The sequence below is a fragment of the Diabrotica virgifera genome, chromosome 8 (assembly GCF_917563875.1).
Source record: "Diabrotica virgifera virgifera chromosome 8, PGI_DIABVI_V3a".
Classification (NCBI taxonomy): Eukaryota; Metazoa; Arthropoda; class Insecta; order Coleoptera; family Chrysomelidae; genus Diabrotica; species Diabrotica virgifera.
Window position 1 is genome coordinate 5,264,530 of NC_065450.1, and position 20,846 is coordinate 5,285,375.

At 31.8% G+C, this 20,846-nt stretch overlaps 1 protein-coding gene across 2 annotated transcripts in view; it reads left to right on the forward strand.

The window, feature by feature from the left end:
* LOC126889639 (semaphorin-1A) overlaps positions 1-20,846 on the forward strand; it is a 584,815-nt gene that overhangs the window by 482,890 nt on the left and 81,079 nt on the right. The gene's annotated exons all lie outside the window — the stretch shown is intronic.

Consider the following 20,846-nt stretch of genomic DNA (forward strand, 5'->3'; position numbering starts at 1 on the left):
TGTTCCCTTAAGTATAGTCAATAATGGATCTAAGGTTTCTGGTGTATTATGTCCATGTATATCTGTAAATATGTTTATGTTTGTAGTTGTCCATTAGTTATTCTGAGTGAGTTTCGTTGGCATACTTCGATTAGTCGGTTGCCATTATCGTTTAACACATTTTCACCGAAAGGTCCCGTAACTTTATTGTTTTGTTTGCTGCTCGTTCTGGCGTTAAGGCCTCCCAAAATCACAATTTCTCGAGTAATGCTTATTTGTGAGATTCTTTCATCTAGAGACTCGTGGTACTTTTCCTTTTCCTCTACTCTAGCGTCTTCGTTCCATACGTACCAATAACTGAGATTCTGTATGATTTTAGGGTTAAGTTCATTTATTATTCGCTCATTGATTATTTTCCAGCTCGTGATGATCTTCTTATATTTCTTTTTGACTAGGATTGATACTCCTCCTCTCGCATGTTCTTCTTTTTTCACTCCACCATATATGTGTAGATACTTATTCTACATATTGAGTACCCTGTCTTTTTTTCTTTATTTCTGTTAGTACTATCAGATCTATTTTCGATTTGTCAATTTCGCGACTTATTACTAACTCGACTGTTATGGAATGGAAGCTTGGACCTTGAATGCGGCATTAATGAAAAATCTAGAATCATTCGAGCTGTGGCTGTACAGAAGAACTTTGAAAATATCGTGGACAGAATACGTTATAAACAAAGAGGTTCTGAGAAAGATGAATAAAGAAATGAAAATCTTAAATACCATCAAAACAAGAAAATTAGAAGATCTTGGACATATTACACGTGGACAGAGATACAGCTTGGTCCAACTCATTATGGAGGGAACGATTCAAGGAAAAAAAACATAGGCAGACGCAGAATATCGTGGCTGCTCAACCTGAGAGAATGGTACGGATGTACATCAAATGAACTTTTCAGAGCAGCCGTCTTTGAAGTCCGAATAGCTATGCTGATTGCTGACCTCCGTCGTGGAAATAGCACTTAAAGAAGAATGAGATTAAGGGCAACGACCCCTGTCTAATGTCGAAATCCTTACATAATTTTCTAAAACATTTAGAAGAATTTATTCTATACTTTTGCATAATAGTTTACTTAGTACAAAATGTTTTTGGTAAACCCTGTAGAAATAAATATTCGAATAAGGTTGCAAGTGCGATTAGAAGACCTTTCAAACGAGATATCACTTGCCATAAGGTTTCATTTAAAATTATCGGTCAAAGTGGCTTCGTAACGCCATGTGTCACTATTACGTCGCCTGTTATGACTATTTGAGAATCCTACGTACGTTTATTCCCTCAAAATTTTACTATTATAAGTGTACTGTTCAAAAAATACAAGGGGGAGTGGACTTTTGACTAACACTGTACCTACATCTCTCTCATTATATTAAAACGACTGTTTAGTATACTTATTAAAGAAATGCATTAAAGAAGTCGGTAGAACAATTTAAATTTTTAGGATATATTTTTAGTAAACGTTAACCATCTCGCTACATTAAAACCCCCTTTAAACTCAATTTAATTTTCTAAATGCATATTTATTCAAATTCGCATTGAACGTTCGTTCCCGGCTTACTTACAAAATGGCGACATAAATCTTTGGGAAAAGGCAAGAGACCAAAAATAAATTTTAAATGCCTTCATTTGTAACCTTCCAAGAAATCTAATATTGGGGCCACTGGGGTAGATGCGAAACTTCTGATTAGAAAGTTTCCGAATCTGTCTTTGTGTTTGTTCGGCTTTGGGGAAGATGTATGGCTGGAAAAAAATTTAACATGTTTAGTTCCCTTCCTTTCCTTGTAAATATATGCTTTCGCTTGTTAAACTATGTTTTAAACCTTCTTCTATATTATATTAATACTTTTAAAGTGAAGGTAAATAAAAAAGGTAAGGTAAATATTTTAAGAAATTTAAAAAGATTTAATATTTAAGAAGAATTTTGTGGTGGTAGGTATATCTTACTGTAATTTTGTATAAAACGTTTATTAATAACCAGTAAGTTTTATATCTTCGAATTTCAAAAAACATTAGGTACATATCACAGCATCTAGAGACGTAACAGTGAGCATAGGTGATTTTAACGCAAAAATTGGCGAAGGAAAATGCTACTCTAATGTAGGACCATCTGAGCTTAGTGAGGGCTTAGTGAACGAAACGACAGAGAGGATCGCCTAATAGAATTTTGTCAGGACCATAATGTTATAGCCGCAAATACATTCTTTAAATTACCTAAGCGACGCCTTTATATATGGAAATCGCCAGCTGACAAAGACAACAAAATCGTCAGAAATCAAATTGACTACATCCTAATAAAACACAGATATACATAAAAACTCAATTCAGGCAGTAAAGGCATATCCAGGAGCGGACGTATCTTCTGATCACATTCTTCTTATTGCTAGGTCAGACCAGGGCGCATCTGTAAAAATATTAGTACATTTGGACGTTGAGAGGTGACTCATATTTTTTTGCAGAAATTGCTTGAAAATAACAACTCATATAATAATATTTGAGTTATCCTCCCACTCAAAAAGGTCCGGAACATTGTTCAAATAATCAAAATGTCAAAAAATGATTTCTTCGTTTTTTGATTATAACTTTAAAAGTATTCATTTCCGAGAAAAGTTGCACCGACATGAAAGTTGCGTAATTAAATTTTCTACAATATAGGATTAGTTAAAAATTTAAAAATTGTTACCCTTGTTGCAAAATAGTAATAATTGCGAAAAAAAAACCATAAAAAAACAAGTATTCGAATTTTACGTTTTTCAACCATTTATGCTACGTTTAGGACCTTCATATTTCACCCAGAAAAACTTGATCATATAATAAAACAACACTGTAAATTTCATTAAGATCGGTTTAATAGATTTTGCAAAATAAATTTTGCAATCCAGCTTTCGCAAAAAAATTCATTTTTTCAAAATGTTGCAGAACTGAATATAAAGCAGACAGTAAGTTGATTTTATTTACATATAGAAGAATACAGTACCTTTTATTTGCAATTTGCAAAATTAAAATTTGTTAATTACCACGGCGTCAGGAATTTTTTTTAAATAAACATTAATTTTTAGTGCCATGCGCAGGACAGCAGATACGTTTGCTCTGATCGGGCATTCCAGTGACCTTTGATAATGATTGATAAATTTTAATTTTTAATACATATCGATATAAATAAATAAATTTGTTTTTTTTTAATAAATCCATTCTTTCACGGTTTTTGCTCTAAATTTTAAAGAACCGCTTGGATTGACATGAAATTTGGCATACGCATAGCTTACATGTCAAAGAAAAAAAGTGATTTGTGCCGATGTGTGCTTTTGCCCTGGGGGTGACTTTCACATGGGGGTGAAAAAATATATGTCCAAAATAAGTCCGGAAATGGGTAAACTGACTAATTTTAAGTAACTTTTGTTCTATAGAGCTTTTTCGTCAAGTCAACACTTTTCGAGTTATTTGCGAGTGAATATGATCATTTTTCAACAAAATAACCACATTTTTAGACGGTTTTTCGCAAATAACTCAAAAAGTAGGTATTTTGTCGAAAAAAACGTTCGTAGCAAAAATATAGCCTATAAAAAAAATAAAAAAATGGTGTACGCGATAGGTCTCTGGATCTCGTAGAACCAGAGTTATAGCCAATGAGAAATAGATTCACATTCACCAAATTTCAAATAGAATATTTCGACGTGAAATATCCAAAAAATTAAGCACTTTTTGGGGAAAACCCATTATAACTTTTTTAAAGTGTTTAAAAAAAGCTTTATTTCTGTTTTTACAAAAAGTTTCTAGCATTAAATTTAAGCAAGTTACGCTCAAAATAAAGTTGGTCCCTTTTGTTTTTGCAAAAAAAAATCTGGAAGACCATCTCCTAATTAGCAACTTAAATGGAATTAATCGTTGCCGCTCCACAAATTATTTTACTTATGTTGTGTTTATATGATCTGTAAGTTTTATCAATTCAAAGTGCTTATTTTTGAAAAAATTTGGTTTCAAAGTAAAATTTTAAAAAATTTAAATTTTGAAAAATATGCTTTTTTTCAAAATAACTTAAAAATTGTTAGAGATACCAAAAATCTCGAAAAACAAAAAAAGTCAGATTTGCTTTTCTGAATATCATGTATTTTTTGTTTTTCTGTTAGACAAAAATTGATCAAGATTTGGTGTTTCTAAATTTGCATACATTCGTGATCAGTGACTCGTTCAACCCCTTTTAACTACAGCCCTTTCAATAATAAGGACTTTGATCCGATGAAACTTACAGATCATATAAACAATATATACACGAGTCAAGAAACTTGTGAAGTCGTAACGATTAAGTTCATTTAAGATACTAATTAGGGGGTGATTTACTCGATTTTTTTACCAAAACCAAAAGGGACTAACTTTATTTTGAGCGTAACTTGTTTAATTTTGATGGTAGAAATTTTTTTTATAAAACAAAAATGAAGCTTTTTTTAAACACTTTAAATAAGTTGTAATGAGTTTTCGCCGGAAATGTGCTTCATTTTTGGTTATTTCACGTTAAAGTATTCCATTTGGAATTTGACGAATATGAACCTATTTTTCATTAGCTATAACTCTGCTTCTACTAGGTGTAGAGACGTGATATATACACTATCTTTTTAAATTTTTTAAAGGCTATATTTTTGCACAAAATATTTTTTCGACAAAATACTTACTATTTGAGTTATTTGCGAAAAACCGTCTAAAAGCGTGGTTATTTTGTTGAAAAAATGAACATATTCAACGCCAAATAACTCGAAAAGTATTGACTTAGTGAAAAAACTCTATAGAACAAAAGTTACTTAAAATTAGCCAGTTTACCCATTTCCTGACTTTCTTTGGACGAATATTTTTTCACCCCCAAGAGGGGGTGAAAACCACCCCCAGGGCAAAAGCACATATCGGCACAATATCACTTTTTTTCTTTGACGTGTTAGCTATGTGTATGCCAAATTTCATGTCAATCCAAGCAGTTCTTTAAAATTTAGAGGTTTTGCAATATTTTACCGTTAAAGAACGGACTATTACTGCAAAATAAAAACAAATACTCTGTCCTTTGAAATTACACTTTTTTTAGCGGAAACTTTCTTTGTTCATATATTTCAACTTAGAGAATAAAAGTTTATTATTTTTAAACATATGCAATTGTTTAAACAATATATCACAAACAATAATCAAATTAGTTTGATTTTTGTGGAATTAAAATATTAAAATACAACAAAATATAGAGTAAAAAAATAATATATTAGATAAAGATTGAAAGAAATTTTGGTGGAAATCAACTTTGTGTTAATCGAACACCGCTGTCCTGCGCGTAGCACCAAAAATTATTGTTTATTTAAAAAAGTCCTGACGCCGTGGTAGTTAACCGATTTTAATTTAGCAAATTGCAAATGAAAGGTACAATATTCTTCTATATGTAAAAAAAATTCAACTTGCTATCTGCTTTATTTTCAGTCCTGCAACATTTTGAAAAATGAATTTTTTTGCGAAAGCTGGATTGCAAAATTTATTTTGCACAATCTATTGAACCGATCTTAATGAAATTTACAGTATTGTTTTATTATATTATAAAGTTTTTCTTGGTAAAATTAAAGGTCCTAAGTGTAGAATAAATGGTTGAAAAACGTAAAATGCGAATACTTGTTTTTTTAAGTTTTTTTTCGCAATTATTGCTATTTTGCAACAAGGGTGACAATTTTTAAAATTTTTGACGTATCCTATATTGTAGGAAATTTAATTATGCAACTTTTATGTCAATGCAACTTTTCTCGGAAGTGAATACTTTTAAAGTTATAATCAAAAAACGAAGAAAAAGATCGAATTTTTCCTTCATTTTTTGACATTTTGATTATTTAAACAATGTTCCGGACCTTTTTGAGTGGGAGGATAACTCAATTATTATTATATGAGTTAATTCCAAGCAATTTCTCCAAAAAACATGAGTCACCTCTCAACGTCCATCTCAAAATAGATGCGCCCTAGACTAGGTTTCAACTTCAACTAAAAAAGACGCAAAAAACAGATATGACAACTTCAATCTACATAACAAAGTCAAAGAACTACCCAGAATAGAAAATAGAAGACCGTCAAATATATTGCTCGACAAAAATGGAAATATTATAATGGAGACAGAACAAAAATACGACGATGGAGAGAGTACATCGAGGAACTATTTCATGATCAGAGAGAAGCTAGTACATCCGTAGATATCCAAATGGACGATGTAGGCCCAGAGATAACCAAATCAGAGCTTAGTCAGGTATTAAACGCAATGAAAACCAATAAATCTGCTGGTCCAGATGAATTACCAAGCGAGCTATTAAAGTTTGTCAACGAGAAAAGCCTGGACATAATAGTGGAACTGTTCCACGCTATCTATACTACTGGAATCATCCCTAGAGAAATGTTGACATCAGAATTTGTGTGAATGCCAAATAGTGCAGTGACTATCGAACCATAAACTTAATGTCACATACCTTGAAAATTCTGTTGAAAATTATTCACGCCAGAATACACTCTAAACTGGAACTGGATGTTAGTGACACTCAAAATGGATTCCGCAATAGTATGGGTACCAGAGAGGCATTATTCTCCTTCAAGGTGCAGACACAGAGATGTTTGGAATAGTTTGGATGTTAACCGTCCTCTTTACGTCTGTTTTATAGACTACAATAAAGCGTTTGATAAAGTAAAACATGGTCGACTCATGGAAATTCTAAAAAATAAAAACCTAGATGAAAGAGATTTAAGGCTAATAACACACCTCTATTACAATCAGCGAGGAATAGTAAGAATTGAAAAAGAAACATCTAAAGAAATGGAAATAAAGAGGGGACTCAGGCAATGCTGCATACTATCACGTCTATTATTTAACGCTTATTCTGAAGAGGTAATTCGAGAAACTCTGGAAGATGAAACAGTCGTCATAAGAGTAAATGAAGTCTTAGTTAACAACATCAGATATGCAGATGATACAGTAATAATAGCCCATAGTTTACAAGACCTGGAAAACACATGAGTAAAATAGTAAGGTGTAGTAGGGACTACGGACTCTCTCTCTCAATATCAAAAAGACGAAGTTTATGAAAATTAGTAAAAACAACCATAATACTAACGAAATCTTTATATTAGAGGGCCAGCAGATCGAAAGAGTAAAAAAATACACTTACCTAGGAACACTTATAACAGAAAATAATGACTACACTGCAGAAATCAAAGTCAGAATCGAAAAAGCTCGTTCTAATTTTATGAAAATAAAAAAGGTCCTATGTAGCAAAGATTTAACACTTAAAGTACGCCTAACAAAATGTTACGTATACAGTGTACTATACTATGGAGTGGAATCATGGACGTTAAATATAGAGACAATGAGACGACTTAACGCCTTTGAAACGTGGACCTATAGAAGAATTTTGAGGGTTTCCTGGGTAGATAGAGTTACGAACAATGAAGTACTGAGAAGAATAGATAAAGAGAAGGAAGTTGAACTTACAATTAAAGAAAGAAAGCTACAGTATCTCGGACATGTGATGCGGGGCGAGAAGTATGGCATCCTGCGATTCATAGTGCAAGGAAAGATAGATGGCAGAAGAAGCATCGGAAGAAGACGAATTTCATGGCTGAAGAACCTGAGAGAATGGTTTGGATGCAGCTCAAAACAACTATTTAGAACTACTGCCTCAAAAATTAAAATAGCTATGATGATTGCCAACCTTCGTAGCGGAGATTGCACCTGAAGAAGAAGAAGAAGAAGAAACGAAAAAAGTTGTTAATAACTTCATGAGAAACTACGGTTATATAAAAATCCAAAAATAGACTTGAAACTATCATCAGTAGTCGCCTGCGTATAGGACATATCTTATATAAGTACTTTTCCTTACATGTTTACCAGAGATAATCCCCCTAATAGACGAAAGTAGGTAATAGTGGGAAACATTTTTTAATTGACTGTTTTCTTTCTGTAAATGAATGCAACGGGTTCATTCCGAATAATATCAATAATCTTTTAGGTACAGACTTTCATTATGTTGATAAAATTATTGCAAATTATCTAAAATGTATATGTTTGTAGTATAGTCCGTCTAGAAAGTATCCGGAAAAAAGAAAGCAGAATCATAATTTTACGGTATTTATTTCTATCACTTGAAATATCAAATTTCAACAAATAATTCATCTCATTTACTTATACAACCTCCATTTAAATCTAAACACTTAACTAAACGTCCAGGTACACCCGAAACCGTCGGTAATGGTGTTCTAGGCCTGTAAAACTGACCGAATCAAACCTTCTTTATCTCGTGGCGCTGCTCGTTCCACTTCAATCTTCATCAGTCCCCATATATGTTTTCAATGGGGCTAAGATCTGGAGATGCTGCTGGCCACGGAATTGTTGCCAATTCGTGTTCTTGCATCCAAGCTTGAGTATAAGCAGAAGTATGGCATCTTGCATTATCTTGCTGAGCACGCCAACCATCTGGATATAAAACATGAGCTGTTTCAAGAAGAAAACTATTTAGGATGTCACAATATTTCGCACTATCAACAGTACCATTAACTATAGACGTGTAGCACCACGCTGAGATATTCCTCCACAAACCATTATTTTAGTGGGAAATTTGGAAATTTGAACGGTAACATTTTCTCTTGATAGGACTTTTAGATGATTTGCACCAAGCTGGAAACAACTTTCATCAGATATAAAGACATTATTAAAATTATCTTCTCGAAAAAGTTGACAAAAATCTATTCTTCGTTGCCTTTGCAGAGGTGTCATTGTAGGGATTTTTTTTAATTCTTTGATATGTAGCCTTGCTTTTTCAGTAACATGCGGACAGTTTCTGGGCACACTTTTATTCTACGTTGATTTCCATATCTGTTCGCTAATTTTCGAAACCCTAGGCGCGGATTTTGTCGTCCTAAAGCCACTAAAGTATTTAAATTATTTCCGCGACCCGAAACTTACGCGGTCTACCCGAAACTGGTCTATGTCTCATATCTATGCCATTTTTATCCTCTTTATTGTCTCATACACTGCACTTTTTCCGAGTCCAGTCAATTGCACTAATTTTTTAACGTTTCGGACACCCTTTCTATACAAATAGTCCACCACTTTTCTTTTTTCTACTTGCAACATTATTTCACAAATCTTAAGTCTGTTTACAAACAACAATATTTGACAGATGGTGTTGTCATGCGATTTTGTCCATAACCTACTATCGGCACAACCTACTTGATGCATTACTTTTGTCTTAAAATGTTCCAAAAAGGAAATCTCTTAAAATTAGGAAAAATATAAAATTCCGGATACTTTCTAGACGGACTATACTTATAAAATTTAAAGTATTCAAATTGTATACCTATGTACACTGTATTCCTGATAATCATCTAATGGTAGGTGCGGTAAATTTTTTAATAAAAAAACAATTATATTAAAACAATTTAATGTTATTGCCGAGAAGCATTAAGTTTATGAATTAAAATAATATAACAATGACAAGATAGCTTTGTAAGCTTTATTATGTTGGTCATGAAATAAAAGCGGTTTTATGGTTATGCGGTAAAATGAAGTTTAAGTTAAACTTTTCATTAGATATACACTTCAAAGACTATAAACTATTTTACAATTAAATTTTATAACAGTTACTCGATAAAAATTATGAGTGATTAATCTTTTAACACTTTTTTCTTTTCAAGCACTCAATTTAGGATTCTGTGTAATTCAGACCTTTTTCTAATCTCTTTGAATTATATTCAATTGCTTCCCTCTCTCTTAACCTACCACTTTCGCCTCGCTGTATTGCTCCGTGTCGACCTAGCAGCCTTTGAAGATTGAGGTCCGGTTGTTGTTACCGCCAATGTGAAATTCGTGCTGTGAAACGTTTTTTTTTTAATTCAAAATGGATTTCACCTATTGATATGCATCGTCAATTAATCAAAGTTTATGGGTAAAAGTGCTTAGCTGTTCAACATGTTCGCAAATGGTGTAGAGGTAGAGAATTATGTGAAAGCCGAGCGGAAGGAATTCAGATTCCGTTCGGGTTTCACTGAATTCTCTGACTATTTGCGAATATGTTGAACAGATATGAACTTTTACCCATAAAATTCTAGAAGGTTAGAGGGTTTTTTGAAAACCCTCTAACTAAAAGATCTTATTTATTAAACGACAGTTATATAGGCAAGCGGCAGCAACCCCTAAAATTACGTTATACCGACCACGAAAATTAACTTTAAAGTGAATGACCAATTTTGGTTATTCTTTATGTTTTCGTGGTCGCTAAATCTGAATATGAAGTTTATTTTTATCTAGAATTGGTGGAACATGTTCAAAAATCAAATTTTATGCAAAAATGCGAAAAATCAATTTTCATTATTTTTCAACTTTACCTCGCTGTATCTTTAGTCGCTGTAAATATTTCCTTTTGAAAAATTTACTGTTATCTTTGAAGTATTTAGATAACAAACTTTGGACAAACTTTGTCCAAAATGTTGGAACAAATTAAAAGAGGAGTTGTTAATTTTTAAACATTTTGTCGTCAGATTTCGTTAGTTTCATGTTTACTTAAAAAAATTGAGTGACAAACTTTTTAGTTTATAATTTTAACCAACACAACAGCAAAATATAATTCATTAAGTTTTCTGGGAAATTTTAAGTCAAAATATGCAATAGGAAAAAGTTATGTGACTTTATAAAAAGCTTATTTCTCGAGATACTGTGTGGTGTGATGACCACGGTGTGGTGAATGGCTAATTTTGGTCATACTATATATTTTTGATGGTGCTGAATACGAAAATATGGTTTATTTTGAATTTTACGTGAGGGAACATTGGCAAAATAGCAATTTTGCCCTAAAAATAAAAAAAAATCACATTTTTCTGCCTTTAACTCGCTACAACTGTTTTAATATTTTTTTTCTGAAATTTTTACAGTATATATTTCTTACCTTTCTGAAGACAATGGTACCTGTTTTAATATTTCTGTGTTATTGTTATAAAAGTTATGAATTGTTTAAAGTAAAAGGTGCAGATTCCTGAATTGCAAAGTTTAATCGCAAAAGTTGAGTGACAAAATTTGAAATTTAGCTTTTTAATCAAGTTTATTTTAAAATATAGGGTACAATGAATAAAATATTTTATGGAAAAATAATTGAGCAACTTTTAATTTTTTAAGAAAAACGTGATTTAATTTTTTTTTATTTTTAAGGTAAAATTGCGATTTTGACAATGTTCACCCATATAAAATTCAAAATAAACCTCATTTTCGTTTTCAGCACCATCAAAAACATAAAGTCAGACTAAAATTAGCTATTCACCACACCGTGGTCAGTATATCGAGAAATAAACGTTTTTTTGGGGAGTGCCACTCGTCTATAAAGTCACATAACTTTTTTCCTATTGCATATTTTGACTTGAAATTTTCCATAAAACATCTTCATGAATTATATTATAATTATTGCTGTGTTGGACAAAATTATAACCTAAAAAGTTTGTCACTCAACTTTTTTAAATAAACATGAAACTAACGAAATCTGGCGAAAAAATGTTTAAAAATTAACAACTCCTCTTTTAATTTGTTCCAACATTTCGGACAAAGCTCGTTGTTATCTAAATACTTCAAAGATAACACAGTAAAATTTTCAAAAGGAAATATTTACAGCGACCAAAGATACAGCGAGGTAAAGTTGAAAAATCATCAAAATTTATTTTTCGCATTTTTGCATAAAATTTGATTTTTGAACATGTTCCACCAATTCTGGATAAAAATAAATTTCATATTTCACCTATCATGGTCGCTTTTTCGATTTCTAAGCGTCAAATTAGGGGTGTGTCCCTCGCCTAATATTCATACGGCAAAATATTTAGATTATTTATTTTTATAAATATTAAAAATATCAAATTTTAATATTTGAGCAAATTTAAAATTCTGTTTACATGAAAACATTCAGTCAATATGACAATATATTGGAACAAGCTCAATGTATTGTTTTAGCTTGATTTATTCTGTATAGTACACCAATCAACAAATTATTTAAAATTTGTGTCATACATTTATAATACGGTTCACAATGTACTATTGTGTCTGAATCACTTATAATTGATGGCCTCGGAAATATAACAGTAAAAGACATAAAAGACTTGTCGGAAAAACTTTCCTCTAGCAAAGAACAAAAAATTGTATTCATAAAATGTCCTGAAAATACGAACAACATGATTTGGTAGAAAGCTTTATGCCATCAAATGAAATGTATGCGAAATAATGTAATCCTGGAATGGATTCTGTTTGTAAAATACTTTGTTTATGCGAAAATTCTTAATTTGAGGAAGTCCTCAAGACCACTAAATGTTACACTAAGTAAATATTAAATCATACAGAAGTAAAAAAACTTCGTTTGTATAATGGTATAAAAAGTTTTTTAAAAAACTATTAAAAAGTCATCCAAATGGATTGCAAAATGTTTTCGATCTAGATCAGATCATCTTCAGTGCCTCTAACGAAGTATTTCCACGTTAGAATCAATGCAAAAGGTTAAAATTGTGTCTAGTTAAAGAAAAAATGTGGCAAATATTTACGTTCTGCTTAGTAGATGAAACTAGCACACTTTTAAAATTGACAACATTGTGCTAGAGTGCTAAAAGTGTGCTAGTTTCATCTTCTAAGCAGAACGTAAGTATTTGCTACATTTTTTTAATTAGTCACAATTTTAACCTTTTGCATTCATTTTAACGTGGAAATACTTCTTTCTATGCACTGAAGATGATCTGATCTATATCGAAAACGTTTTGCAATCCATTTGGATGAATTTTTAATAGTTTTTTAAGGTAATAATAATAATATCGTATGGCATTTTTGCCGGGGAGATCCTTTCGGATAGTTCCAGCGCCAATTACATCTTTAACCCTGTTTCAAGTAACTAGTGTCGATGTACACTAGCCCAGGGGGACCGACGGCTTAACGTACTCTCCGAGGCACGGTGAGACGGCTCGTGTCATTATTGGAAATGAAAATGGTTTGTCTTTGGCAGGGATCGAACCCACGTCTACTGGCGTATGAGGCCAGCGTTTATGCCGTTACCCACGGCCGCTCACGTTTTTTAAGGTACTAGTACACTTTAGAAAACCAAAAATAAGCATTTTTTCAAGATTTTTTTCTCAGAACCTTTATTAAAAATTAACAAACGTTTTACATATTAATATCTGCCTCTTAGAGAATACAAAAACTATATCTTTTTTCATTTATGCACGTACACTAATATTGTAGAGGGCGCCAAAGTCGAGGCCTCGAAAAAAAGTAGTTCCGATGGCTGACAGTTAATCTCAGGATTGGGATCTCTGAAACAAAAAAAATCGTACGGCATTTGAAAAAGGAAGGTCTCTTACGTGACAATTTACCACCGTTAGTGAAAAATTCCACAAAAAAAAGATTTTAGGGAAATTTGAACAAATTTTGTGAAAAAATCGCCCGTTTTTCTTCAGTTTTTCATGGTTAAAAAATATTTATTTTTTATTTTTTGGTCAAATTAAGGTAAATTGTCACGTAAGAAACCTTCCTTTTTCAAATGCAGTACGATTTTTTTGTTTCAGATATCCCAATCCTGAGATTAACTGTCCGCCATCATTTTTCGAGGCATCGACTTTTGCGCCCTCTACAATATTAGTGCTCATGCATAAATGAAAAAAGATATATTTTTTATACTCTCTAAGAGTTATATATTAATACGTAAAAAGTTTTATGTTCATTTTTAATAAAGGTTCTGAGAAAAAAATTCTTGAAAAAAATGATAATTTTTGGTCTTCTTAAGTGTACTAGTACCTTAATAAACTTTTTCTATGGATGCTATGCAATGTGCAACTTCTCTCACTACTTACATGCATTCAAAACGAACAATTTCTCAGGCAGTGAGAAAAGTCGGCCATTGCAGTGAGAAATATTTTTTCTCAAGGGTTCACCGCCGGTTTACATACATAGGATCGCCATTTCCATGGTAACATGCACAATACAAATACAATTATTTTTGTCAAATAAAATGTGTTCAAACTTGTCAAAACTTATCAAAAATTGCCTTCTAAGACTACTCAACTGTGAATTATAATTTTAAATAAATAAAGTATATAAATATTAAGAATATTAAATACCTATGTGTATATATGTATTTTATTTCAATTAAGGCATATAATATACCTAAAGCACCTAAATTATTTAATTTTGAAATTTGAACTCTTGACAAAAACGCATCCATAGAAAAAGTACAGTGTACAGCACGAGAGAAAATGACATATTTCTCTCTCGCTTGATTTGCGCAACAAACTTCTGCGCTCGTGAGAAATATGTCTTTTTTCTCTCTTGTTGTACAATATACTATTTTATACCATTATACAAACGAAGTTTTTTACTTCCGTATGACTTTTTAATTATGGTATATAACCAGCTACTGGGATTTTCCCATTTATTAAGTAAATATTAATTCTAAACAGTTACTGGGAAAAATATGGACTAAAAATGAATATAAAAAAGACCAAATACATGATAATAACTAAGAAAACAAATAATATACAAACAAACATACATTTGGGAAATATACCGATAGAATGGGTTGGTAAATACAAGTACATAGGAACCTGGATTTCAGACAATAATGATAAATTAACAACGGAAATAAGGTCCAGGATAGAAATTAGTCTAGGCGCCAAATAGAGTTCACCGTATCCTTTTCTTTTCTGATGGACAAACTCAACGGTTTCTTATGGATTTTTGGCTGCTGATTACGAATTTCGAGGGTGGATTTCGATCCGAGTGGTCAAAAAATTGTTATAAACAATTTAATTGTTTATGTGGCTCTGGCTCATAAACTAAAAGAGATACAAAAAAATGTTTCAAATAAAATTTGTTCCTTAATAGAAAAACTAAGAAAAAAACGTTTACTAAACTCAAATCCAACAATTAGAACTCAAGATATTGGAAAATTAGTGCACAATGCAAATTGCAAAATAAGTATTTTTCGAAGCTTTGTCCATCGTAATTCGTCTTCTACGCATGCAAATGAACCTTAGGAGGTATCATTTTAAAGCTTCATTAATAGGCTTCCAAACTGAGTTTGTTAAATTACTTAATCTTCATTTGTTTTAAAGTTATACCCATTTGAAGTAATAATTTTCTTTAAAAAATTGTACATTAGTTTGTTTATAAGGGTTTCAAGCAAATTTAAGTTATAAACATTTATACTTTAATCAACAATAATAGATAGAAGAACTCAAAAGGAACATTTTGAGCTTACGAAAATGTTCGTAGGTTTATTTTTGGCCAAGACGTCGACATTTTAATAGCGCGCTCTGAGGCGCAAGATTGGCTCACAGCGTAAAGGTTCACGCGCTAACTTCTCGATGCAAATTATAATTTCTATGTATATATACGTCATCTTCATTTTTCATTTTTAAAGATCCTAATAAAATTGTATCATATAATTCTTATAATTAAATCATTATACTGTACCTCGTATAACCTTTCAGTCTATGTATTTACTTTGTCTTCTATTTTTTGTACTAAATGAGGAAAAAAAAACATTAACAACTAATATTTCAGAAACACCTAAAACTATAAAGTAAGTTGGTGTTATTTATTAAGAATAGGCAAGGTCTCCTGAGCAAAATAGTGTAACATGAGAGCAGTGGATGGGTATCTTTACCGTGATATTGCTTGACTGTGAGCCGATCTTGAGCCTCAGAGCGTGCTATTAAATTATCGATATCTTGGCCAAAAATAAACCTACGAACACTTTTTAAAGCTCAAAATATTCCTTTTGAGTTCTTTTATTATTAATGTTAATTAAAGTATAAATTTTTATTGCTCAAATTTACTAAAAACCCTTATACACAAATTAATGTACAAATTTTTTAAGAAAATTATAACTTCAAACGGGTATAACTTTAAAACAAATGAAGATAAAGTAATTTGACAAACTTTGTTTAGAAGTCTATTAGTTAAGCTTTAAAATAAGACCTTGAAAAGCTCATGCGTAGAAGCCGAGTTACGATCGATAAAGCGTCGAAAAATATTTACTTGATTGTGAGCCGATCTTGCGCCTCATAGCGCGCCATATCAATATCTTGGCCAAAAATAAACTTACAAACATTTTCATAAACTAAAAATGTTCCTTTTGAGTTCTATCATTATTGTTAATTAAAATATAAATGTTTATAGCTCAAATATGCTTGAAACCCTTATAAACAAATTAATGTACAATTTTTTAAAGAAAATTATAACTTCAAACGGGTATAACTTTAAAACAAATGAAGACAAAGTAATTTAACAAACTTTGTTTGGAAGCCTATTAACTAAGCTTTAAAACGAGATCTTCTAAGGCTCATTTGCATGCGTAGAAGTCGAGTGACGGTCGATAAAGCTTCGAAAAATACTTATTTTGTCATTTGCAATTTGCATTGTGCACTAATTTTACAATATCTTGAGTTCTAATTGTTGGATTTAAGTTTAGTAAACGTTTCTTTCTTCATTTTTTATTAAGGAATTGTCCATCAGAATTGAAAAGGACACGGTGACCCCTCTGGCGCCTAGACTAAATAGCATGAAATGCGTTTGTAAAATGAATACAATTCTCTGTAATAAAGAACATAAATTAGAACTGAGAGTAAGAGCTCTTAGATGCTGCGTGTTTTCGATACTGCAATATGAACTTGAAAGCTGGACATTGAAGCAAGAACATGTAAAAAAGCTAGTCATTTGAAATGTGGTTTTTACAGGAGGATGCTTAGAATAGCATGGACACAGAAGAAAAAGAACACGAAAGTATTGCGAGAAATGGACAACGAATACAAAATAATAAACACATTAAAAATAAGAAAGTTACAATATCTGAGACACGTAATGAGGGGACAGCGATATGAAATGCTAAGACTAATAATACAGGGAAAGATAAAAGTATGAAGGAGTATAGGAAGAAGGAGAGTGTCATGACAAACAAACTTCTTCAGGACAAACAACAACTTAAGCAAATATATTAAGAACAACAAGAGCCAAAAGAAAAAGCAGTTACACAGTACGGTATACAGCCCACTGAACATAGCTGAAAGTGTGAAAATAACCACGCACATGATACGCATTCGTCATACGACGGACCTCGCACTGACCGTCCTGTTAATAGGTTTGTTCTAGCATCAGTTTCAAACGGTTTGAAACCATCAGCGAATAGTGGACCAGCGCGAGTAGAGGGGATAGCACTGGTGACTGTATTATGTTCTCTCACTGACCAACTGTTTGCTGACGGTTTCTGACTAGTTTGATTGTTTGCTAGAACAAACCTGATATCTACTTGCTCCTCTATATAATCGGCGATTACAGACGATCAAGCGCAAGCACGATTGTGTAGAGGGCATACTCGGCTATAGTTGCCCATGATCGTCCATGACTGTAGACGATCCGTGTTTTTACGGTTTTTTGGAGACGCTTCAAAGAGAATCGTCGAGTAATAAATAATAAGTTAATGAGTAATAAGTAATAGTTGCGTTGACATGCCCACGCGATCGCCGATCATTCATTTCTCGTCGGAAAAGATTGTGCTTAGGTTAAAAAAGGTGTAATTTGTTGATGCAAGCTTAACTATCCCCCGTACCCAAGAACCTCAATGCGATGGCAAGTCGTATTTTAACTGGTATGGACTTTCTGAAAGTAGTGTCTTGTTTTGCTACTAATGGGGATATTTTTCGTACCAAATACCTAATTGAAATCGCTCGGTGACATAGATACGTATAAAGTTTTCGAATTCTCCAGAAGGTTTAACCAATAATTCAGCAAGCAGATTCTCCATAATTTCTCTGGAAAAAAGTATATCTAAGTGCAAAGCAATGACTGAAAAATATGTTTATCGAATTGCGAAGTTTGATGTATCTAAACTCATTTGATTTTATCTTGAACAAGAATGTCTTAAAGGTAGTTGTCAAAGACCACTCTTCTTTTCCTCCTTACAACTTTTCATTGGGACATATTGACATAATGATTGTATACCGCTATTAAATAAATTGTTGCAGTAGCAACACATTGCACGTCCATCTTGATAGTTGTCGTTCAACATGCTACGGACGATTATGTGGACACTTGTGCGATGATTGTGCCGATCATAGACAATCACATGATCATCCATCATCGGCGATAATGAAGAGCAGGCATACCGTTTGTTGCGTTCTCACTTCATGGTTCGCGCAGACAATGGGAACTTCACACTTTCTGCTATGTTTGGCGTACGCAGAAACTACATGTGGTGACTGCCTAAAAACTTACATAGGACAAACTGGTAGAACTTTTAACAAACATGTAGCAGAACACAAAAGGGTTTTCAAACAATAGTTTTCAGTGTTTTATTGTTGGATTTATTTTATTAACGTTATTATAATATTTAATGTAAATAAAATAATGCGTAAAGTTTATTGATGGGAATCACAAAGTACAAAACTCTCATTTTAAAGAATGATTTAATATTTATTGTATAAGATTATACAGAGAGAGTCTGTAATTTGGAATAAATTCAATATCTCAAATACTAATTGTTTTTTTGAAACATCCTTAGACCGGTCGATTAGTATTTCAAATTGTACTTTTTGACACACAATAAAAAGAATGTGTGTGTACTTTGTACGCACGTAAGAAGTTATACTTCTACTACATATTATGTGATTTTTAAGACAATACCAAAAATTTTAAAAAATAAAAGAATAAAACGCACACAAACACATTGAAAAATGCCACAAAGAAAAAATGATTTCTGAACGATAATAATTGTTGGCAAAAATTTTAAATACGCATTTTCTGAAAAAAAAAATTATATAACAAATATACTTACAATCATAAAATGCATAAAAAAAATAAAAACTTGCATCGGGAATCGAACCCGTGAATTTCGGGGCGCTTTGATTTGTTATCGAAGCCTAGACTCACTCGTCCAATTCCACATTATTTGTCATGTGGAAAATAGGGTAACTGAACGTTTTACTGTTTGACAGTTGTTTTGAATATAATTAAATTATGTAGTTTAAATTTTGTGGAAGAAAATATTAAAATATAACAAAACAGTAAGAAAACAATATATTAGATGAAGATTGGTAGAACTTTTGTTGGTAATCAAATTAAGTATGTAAATCAAATCATTACATACCTACTAGATAAATAAATCTACGCCAAAAAATCATAATTTAAAAATAAAAATCGGACCTAATTTGGGATTTCTCTCTAAAATCCCCATGCTTGAGAAAATAAATGTACAGTAGAGCGTCGATTATCCTCCGAACGTCGATCAACCGAACGACCGCTTATTCGAACTATCGACTCCCGCGTCCCGCACTCGAATACCGAGCAAGCGTTAGTAATTGACGCTTAAAATATCTTCAATTTTCTTCAATATTGTATCCAAAAATAATTATGTTGTTGCAAAGAGTGCACTTTTTTGTTTAGTTGCTAGTTGTCATTATCAAGATATAAATAAATATGTAGGTATATAAATATGGCTTTTATTCACTTGTGGATAAATATGTATGACTATAAATATGTATCAATATATTGTAGTTCGATTATCCGAACAAATCGGTTTTCCGAACACCTGTGTCCCCCAATTAGTTCGGATAATCGACGCTCTACTGTATTTCAACCTAATCCAAATGTATAATTACAATATGATTATAATAAAAACTACTTACCAAATTAGAATGAGTTTTCCTTGCCCAAAATAGTCCAAAAGTCCAAAAATATAGGTATATGAAAACTATTTAAAAAGCCATTATAACTATTAACTAACTTTTGTTTGTTGTTTCTTTTCACACAAATTTTAAAACGCAACAACCATAAATAATCTAACTACAGCTGTGCCACAGCCGCCATATTGAATAATTTTTGACATGTCATCAGAACAAAGTTATAATGCGCATGCGCCGGGATCATAGGTTTTAACATATAAAAATTCACCCTCATATCGCAGGTAAAGAAGTATAACTTCAATAATGTATACAGGGTGTCCCAATTTAGAGATATGAAGTCATCGTTGAGTTTCTTAAATGGCAATGCTGTCATTTTGATAGCTATTTTGATAGGGTGTGTAAAGTTATATACAACTGCAAGATATTAAATTTTTATTCTTTACCATTTACAAGATAATAGAAAATAACAAAGTTATGTCTGTAATTTGGAATAAATTCAATAATTAAAATACTAATTGTTTTTTTGAAAAATGCTCAGACCCGTCGATTAGTATTTCAAATTGTCATTATTTACATAAAATAATAATGTATACAGGGTGTCCCAATTTAGCGATATGACGTCATCGTTGATTTTCTTAAATGGCAACACTGTCATTATGATAACTATTTTGATAGGGTGTGTAAAGTTATACACAACTGCAAAATTTCAAATTTTTATTCCCGACCATTCACAAGATAATAAAAAATAGCAAAGTTATGAAAAACAAGTAATCAAATAATAATTGAATTTAATTATTTCAATTAAGCAAATACTCATAATGATGCCCTTAATTATTGTTAAATTGTCAATGGGCAACGTTATGAGCATTTGTTTATTCGAAATAATCAAATTCAATTATTATTTGATTACTTGTATTTCATAAATTTGTTATTTTTTATTATCTTGATCAAAGGACAATTTGAAATACTAATCGACGGGTCTGAGAATTTTTCAAAAAAACAAGTAGTTTTGAATTTATTCCAAATTACAGACTCTCTCTGTATAAATTGCTCAATAGAGCAGTTGCTATAGCTCATTTTTTAACAACCTTTTTCTCTATCGTATATACATGTATCTTTTAATATCCTTT